At 51.4% G+C, this 13,665-nt stretch overlaps 1 long non-coding RNA gene across 1 annotated transcript in view; it reads left to right on the forward strand.

The window, feature by feature from the left end:
* Positions 1-13,665, forward strand: part of LOC131486930 (uncharacterized) — a 292,256-nt gene that overhangs the window by 136,344 nt on the left and 142,247 nt on the right. Inside the window, exon 4 of the long non-coding RNA XR_009249518.1 lies at positions 2,920-2,978. This is a non-coding gene — a long non-coding RNA (uncharacterized LOC131486930). The remainder of the gene's footprint in view (positions 1-2,919; positions 2,979-13,665) is intronic.

Below are 13,665 nucleotides of genomic sequence, written 5' to 3' on the forward strand. Positions count from 1 at the left end.
ATTGTGCATTAGCTATTGACGAAGTGGTTACAGGTGTGGCTGGGGTAACGGTGGAGCTATTTAGGGATGATTTTCGTCCCTCTGATGAGGTTCCTCATTTGAGGTTAGGGGGTCAATGCTCTACAAAACGTGGATCTCCTATTTCATCAACAAAGAGCTTTTAGGCATCTAAACGTGGAGCAGAGCAATCGCTAGGTGCATCCTGGGCTAGTACTTGGGCATCAGAGACACCTCAAGACCCCAGCCCAGATGTGCCCCCTGATACCATCTTGCTCACGCCAGCCCAGTCCCAAGGATGGTTACTTAGCCAAGTTGCATGACCCTGGGAAAAGGAGGCCAGCCAGGGCAAAGACTGGTGTCATGGGAAGCAATGTCATGGATGTCCTGGATTATGGCTCAGACACAACTGTTTGATTTTTTTAATGAATTTCTAATTTCTCTGGGCTCCAGCGGGGATTTTGTTAGATAAATTCCAAGGTCATCTGCAAATTTTAAAGTTCTGAATTTCTAGGTCTAACCTGAATCCCTCTTGCTGTATTTGGAAGCCAACAGAGACAATATTCTTGGTATATACACTTATACTTGGTAATAAGTGGCCAACATTGGGTGAGTCCTAGAAGGCTGTGGTTTTTAGTCTCTTTTTAAAAATGTTTATTTATTTATTTTGAGAGGGAGAGAGAGAGAGACAGACAGAGAGAGACAGAGAGAAGGAAAGACAGAGAGAGAGGCAGAGAGTGAGAATCCTAAGCAGGCTCTATACTTTCAGCACAGAGCCCGATGGAGGGCTCGATCTCAAGAACCATGAGATCATGACCTGAGCTGAAATCTAGTCGAACATTTAACCACCTGAGCCACCCGGGAACCCCTTTAGTCTTTTATCGTAGAAGAGTTTTGATGGGATTGTATTCTAATTAAATATTTAATGCGGTGTATCTGCCTGTTAAAATCATTGCCACCACCTTGGGGATGGGCCTCCTTTGTGTTCTTATTTGCAGCTTGTCTGTAAATGACAGAGCTAAGAGCCGCTGGAAATCTGCTATGTGAGATCCAGGGATCCAAGTGGGTTGTCCACAGGGCAAAGGAAGGTTTCAGGGCTCTGAACTTGCCTTCCTACTCCACTTCCTAGAGCCTATTATGGTATCACAAGCAGGACCCAGGGAATGGGATCGACCCCATGTTTGGGGCTGCCCTTTATTCTGCCCAGCCCTCTGAGAGTTGGGGAGAGAATATGTGCTTTTTTTTTTTTCCACGTTAATAAAACCCCAAATGAGTCTTCATTAAGGGCTCCATTAAGAAGCCACTGTTATTCTTGGCACTCATTAGCGTTGCTGCTTACTGCTAAGTTTCCACACTGGTGCTTTCTCGGGGCTTCACAGGGCCCCCTCTCTATGCTGGAGGGCTGCTTTTGAGAGAGACCTCAACTGGCTGAATCTCAGAGGGAGAAGAATTTGGACTTCCCCAGTCTACCTTACCCATTCCGCTGTCTCTGGACAATGGCCTGTCAGATTTCTAGAGCCTCTCTTAGCAGCCTGTTGAAGGGGTTTGTAGATCTTGGTGGGAACTTTTCCTCTTGTCTAACTTCCCTCTTTCACTGTACTGTGAGCCAGTTTCCAACCCTTCCCTAGGATAATGAAGAGTATCTTTCTTTCTAAGAGCACCTTGCCTTCTCTCTCCTTCTGAGTTCAGGTCCTAGATTAATTTTGATACCTGATGAAACCTGCCTCCTTTCTGTATCCCTGGGGTCAAACCCATTCCTAGATAACATATCTCTGTAGGTCAAGTGTCTCTTAGGGTCATGCCCATCTCTCCCCCATTTGTGCCATTCTTCTGTCTCCTTAGCTCCCATCGTCACCCTTGTTCTCTCAAGGCTTCAGGACGACTCCCGGGCCTTTATCAGGACCTGTGGCTGCCCGACCCCTTCCTGCAAAAGCACCACCTAACATACATTATTCATACTGTGTGCCAAGCACCATGCCAGGCCTTCTATCGCATTTACCCAGACTTGCAGTCCTACCAACAGATGGGCATGACTGGTACCATTTCGGAAATAAAACAAACCAAAACAAAAAAATGAGGGGCGCCTGGGTGGCTCAGTCGGTTAAGTGTCCAACTTTGGCTCAGGTCATGATCTCGTGGTTCGTGATCAGGCCCCACCTCAGGCCCTGGGCTGTCAGCGTAACCTGCTTCAGATTCTGTGTCTCCATCTCTCTGCCCCTCTCCTGCTCAACTCTGTCCATCTCTCTCTCAAAAATAAACATTAAATAAATTAAAAAACAAAAACAAAAACAAAAACCTGAATCTCAAAGGGACTCAGGTCTTTGGCCACACAGGTAATTAAAGGTAGACCCAGAACTGAACCCAGGTGTCCTGACTCCAGGTATGATTCACCACCTGCTTCATCGAGCCACCCTTGTATTCTTGCCCCTTCTGGTTTCAGTGTAATGACCAGCTAACATGAGAAAGGGCTTGGGTGGGGGTGGGGCGCCTGGGTGGCTCAGTTGGCTAAGCCTCCAACTCGATTTCAGTCCAGGTCATGGTCATGCAGTATGTGAGTTTGAGTCCCACATCAGGCTCTGTGCTGACAGTGCAGATCCTGTTTGAGATTTTCTCTCTCTCCTCTCTCTGCCCCTTCCCTGCTCCTGTGCTCGCTCTCTCTTTCTCAAAATAAAGAAATAAACTTAAAAAAGAAAAGTGTTGGATCCACAGCTAGTGGCTAGCTGCTGATGTGACAAGAAAAAATTAGACTAACTTCTTCTCTCACGCATCAGAGTTTCCACATCCAAGTGCGTGTGGTTCCTTCAGTGTAGCCCACTTAGAAAGTTTGATACATATGCCCATCATGTCACATTGTCGGCACCTTTGGAAACCCCCTGTGGCATTTGGTCTTGACTACTGGTGAATATTTATCTTTTTTTTAAGGGTGAACTGAATCTTTGGAAATACCCTAAGGTCATTTGGATTCAACCCTGAAATACAAGGTAAGGCAACAAAATAGGTGATTCCACTTTGGCTCACTACCTTTTGAAACATTTCTCAGGGAAGTGTAGTGTAGACATTCACTGTTCCACAGGTCCCAGCTTATGTGCTGTACAAAAGATTTCTTGAATGTCAAAGAATCTTGACATGTGAAATAAAGCTGGAGTGGCTATTTGATGGGGAAGGGATGAGAGAAAGGTGGGCAGTGATGCTCACAACCAGATGGCCCATGACCTTTTCTCATGATTTTGAGCTACTTTGTGGGCCTGGGGAGTTGGAGTTCCCCTGGCAGATACATTGACTCTCTGATCTTGGGTCAGCTGGGGCATCAGTGACAATCGATGAATATTTTCCTGCCAAAGGTGTTGCTTAGTCTGACTTTATCTAGAAGACACAATAAATAGAAATGATTTCTCTTCTATCCATGACAAGAGTGTGGCTCAATCTGTTACGAAACAATATCATGTTTTTTTACAGGAGTCTGTTTCTTTGCCTTAGCTGGACAATTCAGCCATCATTCTCAAGATGGCTTGAAAATGTTCTTCAAAAAGAACTAAATTTTTTACCTTTCTCAGTATTTTCACTGGCTTCAGGGAGGGCAGGAGAGGGGCTGGACAGTTGCCTTTGGCAATGTCCTGGTTACCTTCCTTTCTTTAAATTTTTTTTTTAACGTTTATTTATTACTGAGAGATGGAGAGACACAGAGCATGAGCAGGGGAAGGGTAGCAAGAGGGGGAGACACAGAATCCGAAGCAGGCTCCAGGCTCTGAGCTGTCAGCACAGAGCCCAACGCGAGGCTTGAACCCACGAACCGTGAGATCATGACCTGAGCCGCAGTCGGTCGCTTAACCAACTGAGCCATCCAGGTGCCCCTACCTTCCTTTCTTTAAACCTGGGAAGTCTGTGAGATACCATTGCCTTGGACATCATCTCACTTCTGTACACTTCGTTGAGCCTCTGAAGTGTCCTCTTTGCAAGATTTCCGTGACTTTGGCCCTGACTGGGCTTGATTCTCAGGCTTCAGGAATACCTGCTCACTTTTTGCTGAACACCAACGCAGCATACACTTCCTGTCTGCATCAAACCAGCTGGGGCTGGCTGCGGTGGAGATGGGAAATACGTGACGGGCTGACATTGAGGGGTTGCTGCTATGGGCTGACACACGTCAATCTCTCCTCTTCTCCTTTCAGGGAAAACCTGTCTGGTGAAGTTACTGTCATATGAAGATTGTGCAGTTTATTTATTTATTTTTTAAAATGTTTATTTTGAGAGAGACAGAGAGAGAGAGAGAGAAAGAGAGAGAGAGAGAGAGAACAAACATGAGTAGGGGAAGGGCAGAGAGAAAGGGAGAAAGAGAGAATCCCAAGCTCATTCTGTGCTGTTAGCCCAGAGCCCTGAATGGGGCTCCATCTCATGAACAATGAGATCATGGCCTGGGCTGAAATCAAGTCGGGTGCTTAAACGACTGAGCCACCCAGGCGTCCCGAGATTGTACAGTTTAACAGGGCCCCCTGAAGTTGTGCCCTTGCCTTTGTTATTTTAGATAAGATCAATGAAAACTGTGGAGAATTACTTCACTTCTGTGAGCTTCAGTTTTGTCATCTGTGCAGTAATAATAACTCCAACCTGGGAGATCGTGAGGACCAAATGAGATGATTCATACAAAGAGTTTGGCTTGTGACTGGTACATGATAGGTGCTCAAAAATGAAAGCCATTATCGTGATTACCAATAGTGACTCCAGTTGGATGTGAGCTGGGGCTGTTTTTGGTCAGGTGAACTAACTGATCCCAGGGCAGGCACATGGAGGGGCTGGGGAACTGTCCATGGTTCTGCCTCCATTCAGCTGGGATGAATAAATGTCAGTAACCACCTATTTTGTGTCAGACATTCTTCTAAGCACCAGATTCTTTGGACAAAGGGAAAGGCTTTTATTGGGACTCACAGACCGTCTCATATGTGCATAGGTGAGAGTGTGTGTGACATGCCCTGTCGGTGAGCATGGGACTATCTCATGTACATGCGTATGTGTAGGCATTTAAAAACCTGTGTGTGTGTGTGTGTGTGTGTGTGTGTGTGTGTGTGTCCGTTTGGAGGGAATGAATGGATGGGGGTTGAAGTGAAGGAGGGGTATTGCTATAACGTAGCTCACCTGGGTAAACTAGATGGCGAGAAGGCCCCAGCTTGGCCACGAGGAGAGGCTGACTTCCTAGAACTTCCTGGAGACACTGAAAAGTACACTGGCCCCCACCCCATGCCCCTCCTGGCCCACCAGAACAGAGTAAATCTGAGGCCAGAGTGGAACTACTCTCCTGCCGGGCACTCCAAACTAATTTTCTGGTACATTATACACTTGGCCTTTTGAACAATCAATAGCCTTAAATGCTGTTTGGTTCCTGCAGCCAAATCCAAAAGAAATAAGACATAATCCATCTGGCTGATATGGCCAGAGCAGGAAGGGAAGGAGAAAGAAAGAGGGGGGGCTAGAGCTGCCCTGGGGAATCTCTGCTTGGCTCAGGGAGGCGGGGGACTGGAGGGACCTGCCAGCTCTTGAGAGAATGGGCCTTTAAGAGATATTGATGGCTAGCTAATCACAGCCCCATTTGTCTCAATGCATCCTACCCATAGAGCTGTCACTACGGCAGTTGTGGAGTTCAAGTGGGGAAGGGCTGGGATGAGACTCAGGATGCAGGGTTCAGAGCGAGGGGTGCTGTGGGTGTCTTAGAATCCTGGATGGAAGGGTCTGGCTTAGTCTGGGGTTAGATTTGAGATATAAACCCCCAGAAGTCCTGAGATGGCACTAGGCAGGGTATCCCTGGGGGGCAGGGATCTAGGGTCCCAGAATAGGCTTGGGGCTGCTTGGAGAAACCCACATCTGGCTTGAGAGAAGACAGCATGGCCCCTGCAGGCCCTGCCCTGCGCTCAGGCTAGCAGAGGGTGGGATGTGAGGAGGTGCATGGAGGGAGAGAGGGGGTTCCACAGAGCAGGAGCAAGTGCAGAATCAGCCTCCTTCAGAGCCTCTGCTCCCATAGGGTGGAACTCCTAGAAGGATAAACAGCACCTTAGGTGTCCCTGGTCCTTCTGACAGCCTAGCTGGGAGGGCTGCATCCCAGGGGCCTCCAGATGTCCTCTGGTTCTCTTCCACCCTCAAACCTGTGCCCCACTCAGAGGGATGAATGAAAGGAGTCAAGTGCCCAACTCAGGGCTCAATTTCCCCATCTCTTTAAGACATGGTCACCGTCTAGAGACAGGTAGGTGGAGAACGCAGACCTCTGCTGGACCCAGGGGTTTGGGTCATTTCCCTTGGCGATGGGATACCCAGACGGTGGGAGAAATGATATTCATGGTGTGAAGTCAGTCACGTAGCAGCCTGGCGGGATGTGGGGGAGGCAGGAATGGCACATCTTTCCAGAGAATTATCTGGGAGTGGTTTCCCTGGGGAAGGCTTGTAGGTGGAGGGGGGAGGAGGAAGGAGGTGGCACCTCTCTTGCCTTACGCCACACCTGGCTCTAGGGAATGGGACCCACTCTAACTGCCTGTCTGTATCTTCAAGCACTGTAGGTGACCCCTTAGTCTCTGGGAGCAGTGGAGTAGGGGAGGGTGGGAAGGCCAAGGGGGGGGGGTCAGGGCCGGAGCAGAGGGGCCACAGGCAGGAAATGGGGGATGGACACATCCCCCAACCAGAGGGAGCCTCAAGATGGGCGGGTGGGGACTAACTTGGGGAGTGGTGAAGCCAGGCTCAACATCTGTTTGGGCCACCGGAGGCTTCCCAGCTACTCACAGCCAGGGCCCGGGGAGCCTCCTAGGGCTTGGCTCTACCTGGCCCTGCTTAGCTGGAGAACTGTTCTGGCTTTGTAGGTCCAGGGCAGCTCAGCCTTCAGCTGCCGCAGCAGCAGGAATACAGTGGTGGCGGCAGCTCTGTGATAAGGGCGGGGCCTGCGCACTTCTCCGATGGGTAATTATGCTTGGAGCATGTTCTATGGAGATGCAGGGCTTGTCTGACAAGGCACACTCTTGTTCCTGCTGCTGAGGCAGCTCGGGAGCGGAGCAGAGAGGCCAGGGGCTGAAGGTGACGTTGCCGCTTGGGGAAACTATCATGGATAATGAGCTGCCGATCCCGAGGGGCACTCATCCAACTGGGCACCCCTGTCCCTCCCCCAGCCAGGGGAAGGCGAGCAAGAGGGGGCTCAGCGAGAGGCTCCTTTTGAAGTAGGGGGCGCTGGGGAATGCCATACGCTTATGGTAACGATGATAACAGTTTATTGTTCACGATTATTATAATAGCAGAGACACCAATCTTTATATAGTGTTCTGTACTTTTCAAAGCATTTCCGCATTTGGTTTTCTCCATCCACCTTTCACGTAGGGACAGATCTTTGTCCCTGCTTGAATAAGGAAAACCTGAGTCGCTTGGTTCAGATCACAGGGCAGAGCCCTGTCCACAGCCTGGTTTCATGACTTGGATTTCAGAGCTCCTTCTCTGTCTCCCAAGTGGGGCAGTATTTCTGTTCCGGTCACTCGCCACTCGCTAGCCTGGTGTCACTCCAGATGCTGTGTGTGAGGTCGCAGGGCGGGAGCTGAGGGAGGGGGAGAGGGAGGAGGCCTGGGTCCCCGCGTTGGGATGCGCCTGCAGCAGGACAGGCCTGGCACAAGACGGGGAGTGAAGCTGATCTGAAGGCACGGGCATGAGCCAGTGAGACGGGCCCGCTGAGTATTTCCACAGACTTGGTGCTGCAGCTGAGCCGCCATTCTGGGAGGAAGCTGTGACGCTGATTGCCATCTGCGTGAGCAGGTCCGTGAGCGGGTCCTCTTTAAAAGACATGGTGTGACAGACTGTCCTTCCCATGCAGCACGCACGTGAAAATGGTGCCAATGAACACCCTGCGGATTCCGCACTGAAAACCTGGGAACCGGAGAAGATGACAGGGTTGTTCAGTAGGGTCGTGTTCAACCAAGGAAGCCTTCCTGTTGGAGGCACTTCTGAGTGGAGTCTGGGAGGAAGGAAATGACAAGCGCAGTAGAGGCAGAACAGAGGTCCAGGGGCAGAAGGGTGAAAGGCTTGGGATGGTGAGCATGTTAGCTTGGATGGGCCTAGGGGTAGAGAACTGAGGTGGGTGAGGGGCCAGGATAGCTGGGGATTGAGGTAAAAGGTCGGACGTGACATTGATAAGCCAGAAATCGAGGAGGCTCTGAGGATTGTTAGAAGGGAGGAAATAAGATCAAAACAGGGCGTGGAATGCTTTGCAAAGCTCTGTGTAGGATGAAGGTTGAAAGGAGAGACCAGACAGGTATGGGCAGGTGAACCCTCCGGGAGATAGCTGTGTTCCATTCTGACTTGGGAGTTCCAAGTGCTAATCATGGAACCTGGAATTCTCTGGACGACCTCAGGACTTTAGGACGCTCTGCACATCCTGACCCAGGTTGGGCTGTGTTCTGGAACTTGGCAGGTTGGATGGCTCCCCACACCTCATTGCCCCACCCCACGGTGCCTTCCTTCCCCCAGCAGGGACGCAGCCTTCCCTCTACAGGACACCAGTTCAGCACTGGATCTTGCCTCAGGCTCCAGGAGAAATCTTGCTGCTCTGGGAAGATGCCCTGCTGCTCCTTCTGCTCTGCTCTGGGGTGATTGATGGCTGTGGGTAGGTGGGTGAGCAGCCTTCCCTTGCCCAGCCCGGTTCAGATGGTTGGAGTGGGTGGGAGACAGACTCCCAGAGTAGCCAAAGAGGAAGTGGCAGGGAGGATAGGCCAGGGGATGACCCACACGCTCCAAGGGTGGTTCTAGACGAAGGGACTGGTTCTAGGGTCCAGGAGATGGTTGCAAAGTACCAAACAATTAGCTTAATGCTGGATTCTTCTGAGTAGGCAAAAAGTACCAGTTTGCTGCCTGATTTCTTGGTTTCTCGGGGCCACCCTGCAGTAAGGCCTTGAAAGACCCACGATGTGGAGAGTGAGGGGAAACTGAGGCCCAGGTAGAAGGAGGTGGTTTGCTCTGTGTGCTCTGTGAGTCCCACTGTGAAGTGTCTTCTCTGAAGCATTGTCCTCCCCTCTGGACTTCCACAGTACACGGTTGGGAGGGGGTTCTCTGTGTCTCTCTTTGCCAGGCCTTTCTAAGGAATTTTAAAGGGACAAATGCTCTTCTCCGGATTGGGGATGGGGGGAACCCGAGAGCTATAGGCACCTGTAAAACCAATTTAAAAATCAGTCTAGCCAACCAGCCCCCAAAGGAACCAAAGGGAGCTATAGAGTAACTCAAAAGCAGACACTAATGGAGGAGAAAAGAAATGTAGTTACATATTCATCAGCTTTTAAATATTCATGAGGATTGTAAAGCAGATTAATTTTCATGCCTCATTTCTCCCGCGGTTCTCGCTGTCCATATTTTACCGCAGCAGCAGAAGAAAAAGGAGCTATGGATCACTTGGCCAGTGCCCTCGCTATCACTTAAGGAGCAGTGTGCGTGCTCATGTGTGCATGTGTGTGTGCGTGTGTGCATGTGTGTGTGCATGTGTGTGTGTGTGCCTGTGTGTGTTTGTGGGGGCGGAGGAACAGGAGGAGCCGTCACTGTGGAGGTGAAGATGTTCATCTCCTGAGGGGTGGGCCTGTCCGGCCAAGCCAGGACGATGCGAGGACAGCACAGGACAATGCAGGGAGGTCATGGAGGTGTCTGAGGGAGGGGGTCCATCTGGAGCAGAGAGGACTCTGGAGGCATCGAGTTGATTCCTGGCCTCCCCAGGGTGAAGAGGGAAGAAGGACGTTCACCAGAGTCAGCAAGGGTTTTCTCTACACTCCCCTAAACTAACTGTCTGAGAAGAACGATCCACTGATGGACTGAGGTGAGAGAGCAGGGGCGGGGGCACCAGATGGGGTGAGGAAGGTGCGGGAGACACTGAAGAACAGAGGGAGTGCACCCAAGCGGGAGCAGAAACGGAGAAGGAAATGAAGGGGTGGCTGAGGGCCCATCTGTTCCAGGTGGAGAGCATTAGATGAAAGGACAAAGTTCGAAATGATGAGATTGGAGGCTAGATATCTGGAAGGACTTTCAGATCCCGGGGCTGTTGGACCTTCTCTCTCTGAGGATGGGAGAGGGCTTCCTCTGAGTCATACCCCAGCTGCCGCCACGCCACGGAGTGGAGGGAGCCCGGAGTAAGAGGTGTAGCAGGGACCGTGTGGGAAGCACAGCCAACAGGTGTCCTGCTCAGAGCGACCAGGCAGAGTTGGGGGGAACTCAGTGTCAAGAGCAGGGTATCACGGTGAGCCAGTCTAGGGCCAAGGGCAGCGAGTGTTGTTGTCCAGAGTCATGAATGGGAGCCAGGCAGCCTGTGAAGTAGCAAAGACGGGCCCTGGGGGACAGAGTCGCCGATGCAGCCTCTCCCGGGGGTCCTGGAGTGTGGCCCCTGGGCACTGATGCCATCTGGCAGCCCTTAGTGGTTTGGGCCAACTTTCTTGGAATTAGAGGAGGGACGAGCTGGTCCATCCTGGTCTGCCAGCCCCTGCCCCACTCTGTGGAGGCAGAAGGGTGTTCTGTGGAGCACAGTCCTCGGGGTGCTCTCTGGTGACCTTCGAGTATCACTAGGCCAGACCTCCCGGGTGGGTTCCCTCCCCAGCCTTATTCCCTGCGTACTGCCTTGGACCTGAATTCTCAACCAGCGTCCAGCCGCCCAATGGATACCTGCACATGGCTGTCTAGCACACATCTCAGACCTAACACATCCACACTCAGACTGACTGCCCCCAGCACCCAGACCTATTAGCCAGCAACCGTCCCTACATCGGTCAATGGCAACTCTACCCGTCCAGCTGATCGGGTCAAAAAACTGAGGAGTCATCCTTGACCTCTTTCTCATCCTGTCCTTCAACGTTAACACCCGGAATCTTCTGAGTTCACTTCCACCAGCTCTGTGGCCACCGTTCAGGCCCCAGCTCCTGCCTTCTCTTATCTGGATAATGACGGTAGCCGTCTGCTCTCTTTCTGGGGCCTGTGGGAGCTCCTCGTAGTCTGGCCCCTCCCCTTTGTCTCTCTGACCTTGTGTCTTTGTCACTTGAACCCCCAGAGCTACGCTGATCTCCCCGCTATTCCTTGAGTGAGCCAGGCCTGAATGTGGGGCTCACGCCTTCCCTTCCTCTAGGACTTTGCTCAGTTTGCCTTCCTAGTGAGGCCTTCCTGAGCACTCTGAAACACTGATGCCTTCCCCAGTTCTCTCTCTCTCTCTTGTATTGCTCTATTTTTCATAGAACTTTCACCTTCTAACATGATGCATGACTATTTATTATGTTTTTTTGTTGTTTATTGGCTGCCCTTCCCCCCCCCCCCCCCCCGCCACCCCGCCGGACTATTAGCCCCTTGAGGGCAGAGATTCTGTCCATTCAGTTCAATGCTTTATCCTCTGCACCTAGAGCAGGTTCTGGCACACCTGAGCTCTCCTAGGAGATTTCCCCAACGAACAGTCATTGACCAGGAAGCTTCCCCTTCTTCCCGTAGAGAAGTAACTGCTCCAGTAACTGTACATCTGATGAAAACAATGGAAAAGTGGGTAAAATATCTGAAACCATTACTTTCAGATAGCAGGCCACAAGTAGCACAAGGTGGTCCCTGGGAGAAGAGAGGCCCTACTTTCACATCAGTTTATCCCCAGGCCAAAGCAAAGGAGCAGGGATCCCAGACAGAGCCCAGGGGCTGCATTGGGAAGACTCAGGTTTGGGGATTGAGACTGGGGCTGAGGAGGCTAGAACTCGTAAAGAAGAACACCGGAGAAGGGGTGCAGCTGTCCACGGAGAGTTCTGAAAATCTGCAGAAGGGTCCTCGAAACTTTAGCTGAGCACTGATCTGGGCATAATTGGGGCAGAGCACCGCGAGGTTCTGGCGGACAGCAGAAGGCTGAACAATTCCTGAGCTCACACAGGAGCTGGGGATGGTTCAGATTTGTCCCTGTGAAGGCGGAGAGAGCTTGTAGCTCATGGTGCATCGGATACAGTCCTCAGAAGGATGTGAGCTTAGAGGCCAAAGGCTGCTCTGGACCCATCCAGTAGAGCTTGAAAGCAAGGTTTCATAGGATCACAGTGATTCCAAATAACTGCAAGCCAGAACGAAATCCAGTTCTGTCTAAAACCATATGACAAAGTCCAGATCCCGAGGTGAAATTCACAATATCCATCACCTGATGATGATAATGACGATAATAATAAATCATGCAGAGAAAAAGGAAAACATGAACTGTAACCAGAAAACAGACCAAGCAACAGACACAGACCCCCCCCCCCCAGTCCCCACCAAATAAGAAAGATGGTGGAACTAACAGACAGGGATGGTAAAACAGGGATTACAAGTCTGCTCCATAGGCTCAGAACTGAAGAGGAAGATATGAACACAATCACGAGAAAAATGGAAGGTTTCAAAAAGCACACGGAACTTCTAAAGATGCAAGCAGAACCGAAGTGAAACCCAATTGTCCAACACACAAGTGATTTTATTTCTGCCAGAACCACATGGGGGGGTGGGGGCACTTTTCCCTTCCAGCTGATTCTCCCAGCAGTCCGTGCTTGCCCCTCCTGTGAGGGCGCTACGTTTGGTTTCTCGGTTCCCCAGGACTCTGGAAAAGCAGGCTTCTTTTCTGTTCGACCCCCAAATGCAGTCTGGATTTCAGGGAGCAAGCAGTGGCCCTCTTGAGTCTCATTTCAGCTGCTGTTTCGTGAATCCCTCCTGTGTCTTCTGATCGGAGCACTCTGTCACCTGTTCCAGCTCAGTGGTGAACCCCTCCTCTCCATCAACAACTTACCCAAGTTGTTCCAGAGCTCTTATAGTGGTGTGATAAGCCAGAGCTGGCCTGCCCCGTAGAGTTACACATTGAGTCCGGTTGGCACAAGGCAAGGAAGAAAGGGACGAGGTTCAGGAGATCGGTGGGGATAAAGAGGGAGAGGGCAGACTTCATTAGGAGGTCAGGGAAGGCTTCATGGAAGATATGGCATTTCTGTGGGGTTTTGAAGGATAAAGTTTGGGCCGGTGGGAATCAAGGGGCAGGCGCTGTTGGTGAAGTAGGGTATTGTCTTGAGTTGTCCTCCCTTCCTGAACCCCCAGGCTCCCCCCTTCTCCTGGGGTTCCCGTCAACTCTCTTCCTGTCAGGAGTGAGTTCTGCAGGCTCCAGGCACCCAGGTTTTCCCAGCAAACTAGTGACACCAAGTGCGGGCAGCTTCGGAGCCCAGCTATTCCTCACCTCCTTGGGCTCTGACCAGATGGAAAAGGCCCCAGATGGGCGGCGTGTGTTTCCAGGACAGGCTCAAAGAACAGCCCGAGGGGACAGGTCTGAGCCAAGACTAGATGACTCTGTCTCTCTGGCCCTAAGCCCCCGTTCAGCTACTCCTTGATACCCAGGTCAGTGTTGCTGCCATGAGGCACCCCTGCCTGGTTTGGGGGCATTGGGACATCTCATTTGTCATCTTTCTCTCATTTCGTTCTCCCCTTCCCGCCCCACCCACCCGCTCCCTCCCTTCCTCCATCTTGAGTGTGTGTGGTATGATCAGCTCCCAAAAGGGGCTCAGTTTTTCCCAGGCTGCTTCCCACGTATCACCTGACCTTCAGAGTCCCTCTTGGGGGTGGGCGGTGGCGGGTGTGTGCAAATAAGCAGGGCTGGGGGAGCGGCGCAGGTGCCCCTCCTTCAGGCGTGTTTGGTATAGATAAGGAAGAGCTTGTCAGCCA

Source organism: Neofelis nebulosa, chromosome 10 (genome assembly GCF_028018385.1).
Source record: "Neofelis nebulosa isolate mNeoNeb1 chromosome 10, mNeoNeb1.pri, whole genome shotgun sequence".
Classification (NCBI taxonomy): domain Eukaryota; kingdom Metazoa; phylum Chordata; class Mammalia; order Carnivora; family Felidae; genus Neofelis; species Neofelis nebulosa.